Source organism: Crocuta crocuta, unplaced genomic scaffold, assembly GCF_008692635.1.
Source record: "Crocuta crocuta isolate KB4526 unplaced genomic scaffold, BGI_CrCroc_1.0 scaffold541, whole genome shotgun sequence".
Lineage (NCBI taxonomy): Eukaryota > Metazoa > Chordata > Mammalia > Carnivora > Hyaenidae > Crocuta > Crocuta crocuta.
The window spans coordinates 1,165,673-1,175,877 of NW_027531901.1; the positions used below are offsets into that span (position 1 = coordinate 1,165,673).

A 10,205-nucleotide genomic window follows, 5' to 3' on the forward strand; every position below is an offset into this window, starting at 1 on the left:
GAAATATTTATGGGGGACTCCAAGCTCTTTGGTCTCTGGACTGGGAATATTTGGCCAGTGTCTTGTGCGGCCACGGTGAGACGGGTGTGCCAGCCCCTTACCACAGGCTGGCGTTTCTGCCTGTACCTTGACCTTCCACAGCTGCTGACCTCTGCCGCTCCCTCAGGGTCTGCGGCTGGCGGCGGAGAGACACTGTGGCCTTGAGGGGGCGCGCCTGCGGGCTGGGCTCAGCCTGGAGCAGCCCCACTCTTGGAATATGAGCATTGCCGTCACCTGTGCTCCCTGCGTCACCCCTGGGAGCAGGTAAGCGTCACACCGGAAGCTGTCCCTGCTCACTCCTGCACAGCCTCGCCCTGTGTGCCCCTAGCTCCCCGGGGCACACACTGCAGTTCATCCTGCCGGTCGTGCTCAGGGGGCCTCACCGCTGGCCTGGAACCTGGGCTCCCGTCGGCCTCCATCCCTGCCTCTCAGGCCAGCCTCCCCTCCAGGGACCAGCCCGCAGGTCGTTGAAGAAGACCGAGTGCATGAACTGAGCTTCAGTGTGGACCCTGTATAATTTGGGGTGTGCAGGGGGGTGTGGTGAGTGGACTTCTCTTTAGTGTCCCTGAACTTGCCACTATGGCCTTCGGGCAGGTCAGCCCCTGAGTGCAGAGAGCCTCTAGGGGTCACTGTGGCCTAATGCCACACTGCAAGACTCGAGTCTGTTGTGTCTCCGTCCAGCACAGAACTCGCCTGTAGCTCTGGAAGCCACGAGTGTGCGGTCAGCTTCAGACGTCAGGCTCCAGGCTCTCAGGCCAGAGGAAACAGACGCCGTCTTGTCTGGTGGGCCCCGTGTTTGACTCATCAGAAGATGAGCTTCCCCCCCAACTTTACTTTGAAAAATGTCCTTGCAGTCAAGTCGAAGGGAGAGTAACGAATGCCCTCTCCCTCGATATTTTGTCTCATTTGCTTTCTCTTTTTCTTGAACCATTTGGAAGTAATTCTTTGGGGCGCCTGGGTGACTCAGTCGGTTATGTATCCTGGCTTCCGCTCAAGTCATAATCTCACGATCTGTGGGTTCGAGCCCCGCATCGGGCTCTGTGCTGACAGCTCGGAGCCTGGAGCCTGTTTCGGATTCTGTGCCTCCCTCTCTCTGCCCTTCCCCTGCTCGCTCTCTATTTCCCTTTGTCTCTCAAAAATAAATAAACATTAAACAAATAAATGAAAGTAATTCTTTGGTTAAAAAAAGAAGTTGTGGACATGACACTTTATTCTTTAATACCTTGACCTGTATTGCTTAAGAATAAAGACATTCCCCCTATATTTCCAGAATACTATTACCACATCTAAGAAAATTATCAAGAATTCAGTCTCATCTAAGGCACGGTGTCTTTTAACATTTTCCTAGGTTTTCTCCAAAAGTCTTATACTTTGTTTTTGGATATCCAGGTCTCAGTCAAGGTTTGATTATTGTATTTTGTTTTCATGTCTAGTCTGTTAATCTAGAACATTCTTCCCAGTAAGTTTCAAAAATACACAGATTCTCCAATACCTCCCTTGAAGATTTTGACTCAGTAGGTCAGATGCAAGGCTGGAACCTCTCTCTCTAGAGAGAGACCTCCAGTGAGTTGTGACCCTGGAGCCCCAGACCTCCAACGAGGTCTGCTGGCGGGCCCAGCTCAGGGCGGCTGCACTCGGACGCGTTCTGTAAGCTCCCATGGTTCCGGCCGCCATCCGCCAGGTGCTGGGCCATGCTGTCGGTGCTTCATCATGAGTCTTAAACTGGAGCAGCCGTGCTGCCTCGCTGTACATGTGCTTTGCCTACTGGTGGAGTCTGAAGATGAGCATGAGCGTTTGGACTCAGAATTTGGGCTCAAAGCTCCGACAGGCTAATTTCCACACACCTGTTGACCTCTTCAGGGCTATAGGGTTCAAGGTGAAGGACATCTTCTGGGATCCCCAGCATTTCTTCCAGACTCACCCCTAGTTTGGCCTACACCTCCTCTAGCCGCAGTATTTTACCCCATTGCAAGCCTTTGTACCTAGTCAGGAGCTTGGCCCAGAACTCCCAGTATGTAGAACGGTGCTCTTGGTGGCTACTTCACAAGCTACTGTGAAGATTAAGTTCTCTTAAGAGAGTGTGAACGGTGGAGAAGGGCCAGGGTGGGGGGAGAGAGAGGAAGAGAATCCTAAGCAGGCTCACACTCAGTGTGGATCCCACAACCCTGGGATCATGACCTGAGCTGGAATCAAGAGTCAAATGGTCAACCTACTGAGTCCCTGAGGGGCCCCTAGAAGTCTATACTTTATAAAGAAGAAACAGTGGCGATTCTGATGATTCTCCAAGATTTGGAACCAGACCATGCTCCATTTTGCTGCCACCCTCCCCCAACACATGTTCCCTAGACAGGAATCCTCTGGAAAGGTGGTCTATGAGCTCATGAATATCAAGGGAAAACTCTTCCATCGCTTTGGGTCCCCAGGTACCCAATTTCCTTTATTATTGAGCTTCATAACATTAAGCTGAAACTTTGCCTGTGAGTTGCTCATCAGTGGCAGGCCCCAGTGGCCATCCCAGGCTACACAGGGCTGGCCGGCACCTGCTTTCAGCTGATGGTCCTTTAGAGATAGGAAGCTCGTTACCCTCAGGCATTTGTGGATTTCAGAACTGCCACCATCACGATGGCCTTATGATGTGGCAGCCACGTCTGGGCAAAGCGTCAGAGGTGGTGATAGCAGTGCTGAATTGAGTGCTCCCTGTACTGTTGGTCTGTATGGGACTTGCTCCAGCCATCTCTCCTCCAGGACTTTTCCACGTGGTCTCCTGTCATGTGGTCTCCTGTCACGTCACTTTCCCATCACACACAGTCAAGTTTTGGAACACAAATGTGGGGTTATGGGCACGGCCTGCTGTGAAGATTTCGCTTCAGTATGGTTTCTACCCATCTGAAGTGAGTTCTCACTCCTGATGATCTTCATTTGGCCATCTGACACGTTAGCTCTGCTGCTCAGCTTTGAGATTGCAGATTGGACAGGGAGCCGTCAGCGTGCCTGTTAAAAACATTGAAGGAGACAGAGCCAAGGAAGATCCCTTTGGTAAACATTTTATACAGCAGCCTTCACACACTCACCCAATAGGATTCAAATGATAATAATGTGTTCTGATGTTTCCTAAGTTCAGTTCTCTTCTATTTCTTTCAAGGGGAAAGCACTAAATTGGTTGTACAAGGCAGCCACTCCGGGACGTTGAGTGCCCATGAACCCTCTGGAAGCACACAGCATGGCTGGGCCAGCTCTCGGGACAACTGCTGTGTGCAGGGAGCCGCACTGGGTCCTCATCCCATCTTCACACCTACCCACCGGGCAGCCTTCTGCGACTGACCTCATTCATCCTAAATCAGGTTCCTCATCTGGGAACAGGGGGAGGGTGACGGGCAGCACTGTCTGAGGACTGGATAAGCTAACAGGTACCTTGGGCAAGCCTTTAATAAATGGTAGCCGGTTCCTGTTCTCAGTGACCACAGACAATGTGTCCCCCCAAACTCATTCCTTGAAATCCTATCCCCAGGTGCAGTGGTATGAGGAGGTGGAGCCTTTGGAGGGTGACCAGCTCTGCGCTCATGAATGGGATTAGGGCCCTAATGAAAGGGACTCCAGAGAGGTCCTCGGCGCCTCGGTCACGTGAGGACCCTGCAGAATGAATGCCGAAGCGGAAAGTGGGCTCTCACCAGACACGGAGTCTGCCAGCACCTTGGTCTTGGGCTCCCCAGCCTCCAGAACTGTGAGAATTTCTTCTGTTTGTAAAGCACCCAGTCTGTGGGGTTTTGTGACAGCAGCCTGAACCAGCCAAGACTGACGGACGAAGGTCATCCTGCCCTGAGAAGGTGAAGGGCAGAGCCCCACGTTAATGTGGCGCTGCGCCCTGGGCCAGGTGGAAGCAGCTCTGCCCCGCCCCGGTCCTGAGCCACCACACCAGCTCTTTGTGTCACTGCTTTGCAGTCTGTAAAGTGCTTTCGCGTCAGAACTTAGGCCACCGTTCGAGTAGCTGCTCTTCATCCCATTTCACAAATGAGCGAACAAGCTCCAGGAGTGTAGGACTCAGGAAGGTTTTCTGGCTCTCAGCCTACCCGCGTGCCCTCCGCCCCCAAGGTTGTTGCAGTTCTTTTAATCTGCCCTGTAATTCGGCCGTGGATGCATTTACTCGTCTTAGCCCTACGAGGCCCCGATGACTTCCTAGAAGCAGACTCCTTTTTCTGGGGCCTCCAGGGGGTTCTGCAAACAGTACATGCTCGAAAGATGTTTTGCAGTTACCAACAACTCAGAAAAGTTGAGACAATCCGCTTGGGTCCCAGGGTGCTCATCGTCTCTGCGGGGGACCTGGAAGGGGGGAGTAGGGCGCGGCTGGGGGTCAGTCCGTCCCCCAAGCGGGGGCCAGTCCGACCAGATGAGGACGGCTGTGGGGGAGGCAGCTCAGAGGAGGCAGGGAGGCACAGGTACTGGTGTCCCGCCCTGGCCCTGTGCTTGGGGCCCGGCTGGACTGAGCAGGGTGGAGCAGGGCCCTGTGTCTCCGAGGACCTCACGCTTGGGTACTGAGCACCGCTTCCGGCAGGCGGGGGGCCCAGGGCACTTTCCCCACAGCACCCTTCTTCAGGCTCTGCAGCGCCTGCTGTCTGCCCTGAGGCAGCCCGCCCTGGGGAAGCAGAGCTAAACTTGGGCCTTCCAGCTGCGCGGGTGTGGAGTCCCGCCCTTCTCCTCCCCCGAACCTGGGTCCCCGTGTTATTTCCAACTCCTCCCTCCCCCCCACTCAGCCCTGGTTTCCTTCACAGGCCGTGAATGGAGCTGTCCTGCCTCCGGTCCTGGGCCTTTCCACCCAAAAGATCTCTAAGGCTATAAGCGGAGTGAAGGGAAGGGTAGGCAGTGGCTTTGACTTTGCTGAGCTTCCGCCAGTTCCCCAAGGCCAGGGCACAGCTGGGGCCCGAGGCCACCAGGCAGAACAAGCGTTTTCCATCCCTGCCGCCCGCTACACCAGGCGCCTGACTTCTCCCACTGGCCTCCTGCGTCATAGGCTTTGTGCCCCCGCCTCTCTCTGCCCGTCACTTCAGAGGGAGCCTTTAATCCCTTGCCCTCCAGTACCATCCAGTCCGGGCAGCGGGCTCCAGGGCAACATGATGTGCGTGTGCTCCCTTTCCCTCCCTGCGTGCGGCCCAAACACACAGACCACGGCGCTCCCCAGGATGGACGCGCCTCTCACTCCCCCATCACTGTGGCCCTGCCACCCCGCCTCCCGGGTCCCCAGGCTAAGGCTCAGGCCCTTCTGTGCTCTGGCTCCTGTGTGTACTTGCATAGGACTTTAGGCGAGCCGCGTCTCCCCCTCCTGGTCCCCCTCTCGGTGGGGTGAGGGTTGGGCCAGATGCTCTCCATGGTCCCTCCCTGTTTGGTGTCTGAACTGTGCTGGGTGGAGGACTCCTTCAAGAAAGGCAGCCTGCGGCAGCCGGGGCTTTGGGGAGGCTGGGGGCTGCCGTGGGTAAGTGGGCTGAGGGGCCTCTGAGGAGGTGTGAATGAGGGAGGCAGAGCCGGCCGGTGAGGACAGCCCTGTCCCGGCCCTATCTCCCGTCCCCGACACCCTCTCCACACCCAGGCCCTGATAAGCAGGTGTGAGCCACAGCCACCTTGTGACAGGCCCTTCAGCAGGGAGGGGATGGCGGGGGTCCACTCCACTTCGGATTTCAGACGTCAGCATCTCGCTCCCCCCGTCCCGCCCCCCATTTCCCTGCCTGACTGGACAGGCCCAGCTAACTGGAGTCCTCCTGACACTGTGACCCTGTCCTGTTTGTGAGGCCACAGCCTCCTCGGGGTGGTAGGGGACAGACCCCGCCCTGTCCTGCGGCTAAGTGCTGAGGCCTGGCCACCCCCTGTCGATCGCAGGGCGCGCCTCCTGTGTCTTCTCGTCCCGTTTCCTCCAATCCCTGTGGCCGCCAGCTTTCAGTCGTGCTCCCTCAACCTTGGCTTTGAGGTCACTGCTCCGTCCGGCCCCCACTGGTGGGGGTGGTGAAGGCCAAGGCCAGCAACCCCTAATTTCTACATTTGTGGGCACAGGGCTTGGGGCTCCAGGCCCCAAGGGGGCTGAGAAGGCAAATAGGACTGGGCAGGGGCCACAGGGAAGCTCCAAGGAGGAGGGACTGTGCACGCCCCCAAACCCAAGGCGCTAGACCACCTTCTACTTTCTCAAAGGCTTGCTCCCGAGTTCACACCTGAAGATTATTTTGATTCTCAGGCTGCAGCGGGTTCTGTGCCAGGCAGCCCATCCGCGTGTGTTTGTGTGAAGTGTGCTTGCTCTCTAACACTGGCTAAGAGCACAGGCTCGGGAACCGGGCAGACGGGCCTGGGGTTGGGTCCCTGCTCTGCTGTCTTAACAGGTAGGGAGCTTGGGCAAACTGCATAACACACCTGTCGGACTAATCTAAGTATTGAGTTAATGCATGTAAAGTATTTGAACAGTGCCCAGCGCAGAGTAAGCGGCATGTAATTGCTGGCCATTGTTATGATGTATGTACCTTTTAGCATAATTTCAAACTTGCAGAAAAGTCGCAGGTAATTCCCATATATCATTCATATGTTATTCATATTTTGCCCATTTATTTTATTCTCTCTGTGCATTTGTGTATATATCATACCCTCTACATTCGATACACACTTTTTTTTTTCTGAATCACGTGAGAGGAAGTTGAAGACACTGGGCCTTTTTAGTCTGAAATAACTCAGAGTGTACTGGTGAGGGCAAGAATATCCTTTTAAAAACCATAGTACAGTTATCAAAAGCAGAAACTTTAAAATTGATATAATGATGTTGCTCAAATTCTGTGTTGCTCTTTCCTCATTGTCAGTTTTAGGTTATACATTCTGGCAAGATCGCCGTGAAGGTGACACTGTGTCTTTCTCAGAGCACCACATGGGGAGGCTCCCAGCGTCCGGTTTCCCATTTGTTAGAGGGGTTGACTTTGGTCACTTGGTTTAGGTGGTATGCACCAAATTCTCCCTGAGTACAACTGTTATTTTCTCTTTGCAAATAAAAAGTAATTGTGAGAGATACTTTCACCCACTACTTTTCATCCATTGGTGATTTTCGACTCCATCGTTCCTTCCAAAGTCACTAACCATTCAAACTGGTTCCTGTGTCTTTTGGCATTTTGCCTGTCTTTGAGCACTTGCTTACCTTTTTTTTTTTTTTTAATTTGCAAGAGGGAGAGAGGGAGAGAGAGAGCAAGCTTGAGAAAGGGGCAGAGGAGAGAGAGAGAATCCCAAGCAGTCTCCACGATCAGTACGGAGCCTGACATGACACTCGATCCCACAACCCTGGGATCATGACCTGAGTCAAAGTTGAGAGTCAGATGCTCAACCAACTTAGCCACCCAGGCACCTCAGCTTACCTTCTGACGCTAGATGCTCCAGGCTCATCTTGTATTTTCTCTGGTCTAGCAATGAATCAGGCCACTCCACCGAGGAGTCTTGTTTCCTTTTAATGGATAATGGTATTTAGAAACCAAGATTTGGGTGCTGTGTGTGCTCAGTGACACTGGTGTGTTACTGTTTCTGGTTAGGCGTTTTTATCATGTGTTCCCTTGGATGAGTTGGTGGGAGAGCGCTGAGGAAGCTGCATGTTAGAGATGGAAGGGAAAGGAGCGAGATGGCTTGGAGAGAGTCCCTCTGCCTCTCTAACTCTCTGGGTCTTGGCTGCCTTCTTTTTCCTTCTTTCCCTCTTCATCATGACCTCATCTCCCCTTTCGTGGTCAGAATTCCTCTCGAGATTCCAGCTGTGGGAACCTCTGAAACCATTTCCCCAGCTACGTGTGTGATATCAGAAGCAGACAACTATGTGACCTTTGTGTGTGAACAGCCAAAGGCAAAGATAATTTATGAGAAAGTTTTTGCTTAGAACAGTCCAGTGACAAGGTGATTGGGGAAGACACATTTGGAAGATTTCCACCTGGAAACTTTCCTTTCTTCCTGCATGAAAAGCACTCGGACCGAAGCTTGTGCTGAGCCAGGGAGGGCGCTGTTGGAGAGCTGCTCTCTGAAACGCCTGCTCAAGGCCCTGGGGCCACAGGGAAGATTAACTGCCCAGGGCAGCCCACTTTGCTGTGGTCACAGGTAGCAGGTACCGGTAGAATTGAAAGGAAAATGCCTTGGAGTCCAGTGAAGGCCACTTGACTGGCTTTCTCGGTTATGCAAATGTAGAGTGAGTGGGCAGCCGGTCCCCCACTTAGGAGTTAGTTAACTGCTTTGAGACTAGATCCAAGTTTTGCCCTGGTACACAACGCTGGGCCCCGGAGGAAAGGCATCGATTTACAGAAGAAGCACAAGCTTCCAGAAGGGAAGAAAATGTCCAGCTGCTCCTTCTTGAGGTGGGAAGAGAAGGCGATCTGTTGTGGCAGCAGGCCTTGGGCCACAGCCTTCTGAAATGAAATTATCCCGAGGACAGCCGGAGTCTGGGTGGCGAGTGAGGTTTCCAGTAAGAGCCTGCCTGTGTTTCATGGGGTAGGGCTGACTTCAGCATGGAGAGGAGCGTCTGTCAGGAGTTTAGAAGCGCTGCCATGCTGAGGGGCTGCCTGTGCTCTCAACTGGGGACTGGGGCTGTTTACCGACAGGACTGTCACCTGGAGGGGAGTCAAAGTAGGGGGGCCCCCACCAAGCTCCCCTTGACTTTGAGGAATGGTACTGAGTTCCAGTAGCCTGGGCTGGACCCTGTGAGGCATCTGAGCATCTTCAGCAGCGATGTGGCAACGCTGTGGACCCCAAATCCCATTTTGTCTTTTAAACAATTCAAGCGGAAGGCAACGCTTCTTCAAGAGGGGCCATGTCATGTAAATTCTTGATTGGCCGATAGAAGAAATTGAAAGCAGCCTGAGGCCACCTCGGTGCTCTGTGCTCGGGGACAGTTCAGACACAGGGGGCGGTTCATACAGGTGCATTCACAGGGGCCAGAGGAGCCGACGGTTTCCCATCACTGGTGATGTGTGACTGTCTCAAGCAGGGACCAGGATCCAGGACAGATCCAGGACAGAATCAGGGAAGACGGGGCCAAGAATGAACTCCTAGGCCCCCAGTGAGGCACCTGTCCTACTTGCCAAGTGCTAACTGGGGCAGATGGAGGAGGCCTGAGAGCCAGCTGAGGAGGGGACCCGAAGAGGCTCCCGTAGAATCTTCCACACTGTCCTCACCAGAGGCCAGAGAAGCCTCCTCACCTGCTCTTGGGTGCTCTTACAGTTTTCCATCCTGACCAGCTCGCAGATTGCTCACTCCCCACAGTCCCCAGCCTGCGTCAAGCTGCCAGCGCCTGAGGTCTCCATTCACTCTTGCCTCCTGCCAAACTCTGCAGCAGCGGGGGGCGGGGGCGCAGTAAAGGAAGACTTACTGACGTAAACCCACTGAGCCGCCAGACCCTCCCCCAAATAATACAAGGTGCAGACCGGAAGCCTCTTGGACAGCTCCGCGATGCCCAGGGGCACGGCTGACTCCTTTCCTGGGGGGGACGGGCCGTCTTCCCTTCTGGAAGGGGCTGCATTCCTTCTACGTGGAGACCTTCACGTGCGCCCCTCCCTTTGCCTGGAGGTCCCCATCTCAGGAAGACAAAAATGCCACATCTTCGGGTCGGGGTCTGCCCGGCTCCACCGCCCGGATGGAATTAGTACTCCCCCCAACCCCCAGCAACACCCAGCTTTGTGGGTTGTGAGGTTAACGTCCATGTCCTCAGCTTGACTGTGGGGCCCATGAGGACAGAGGCCTTGTCTGCTTCTGCTCGTCATTCGAACCCCAGAATCGGTAAGATGCTCAGTGCGCGTTTGCTACAGGAGGAATGGACACTTGTCACAGCTTGCAGGGCTGGTCCTGTGTGTGGGCTGACCTCATTCCGTGGGAGGAGGTGAGGAAGGGGAGACCCCTTGGCTCTGAGGCCCCCTGACACTCACTCCTGGTTTTGCTCGGCCCTTCCGTCTCCCACAGACACGGCAGTGTCCATGGCTGCTCGTCACGGCCCCGGGGGGTGGGCACAGGCTTCATGGTGAGGCTCTCCCGGGGCCGGGTGCTCCTCAGCTGGGACCCGGGGGCTGAGAAATGGGCCCCGTGTGGCCGGGGCCTGGCAGCAGGTGCACGGTGAGGACAGCTCTGAGGTGGCGGGTCGGCCTCCGGGGAGGGGGGCGAGAGCAGGGGCGGGGCAGGCCCGGCCGGGC

General features: G+C 54.9%; 1 protein-coding gene across 2 annotated transcripts in view; it reads left to right on the forward strand.

Annotated features, from left to right (window-relative positions):
- The window catches only part of EXOG (exo/endonuclease G), a 31,226-nt gene extending 26,881 nt beyond the window's left edge, over positions 1–4,345 (forward strand). The window contains exons 6-7 of one of the 2 annotated variants that reach the window (XR_013337494.1): positions 3,182–3,380; positions 3,548–4,345. The gene's annotated coding sequence lies outside the window, so the exon portion shown is untranslated. Of the gene's footprint in view, positions 1–166; positions 1,201–3,181; positions 3,381–3,547 lie in introns of those variants that run through there. The other variant, XM_077773982.1, reaches the window with a different exon arrangement.
- Positions 4,346–10,205: the final 5,860 nt, after the last annotated feature.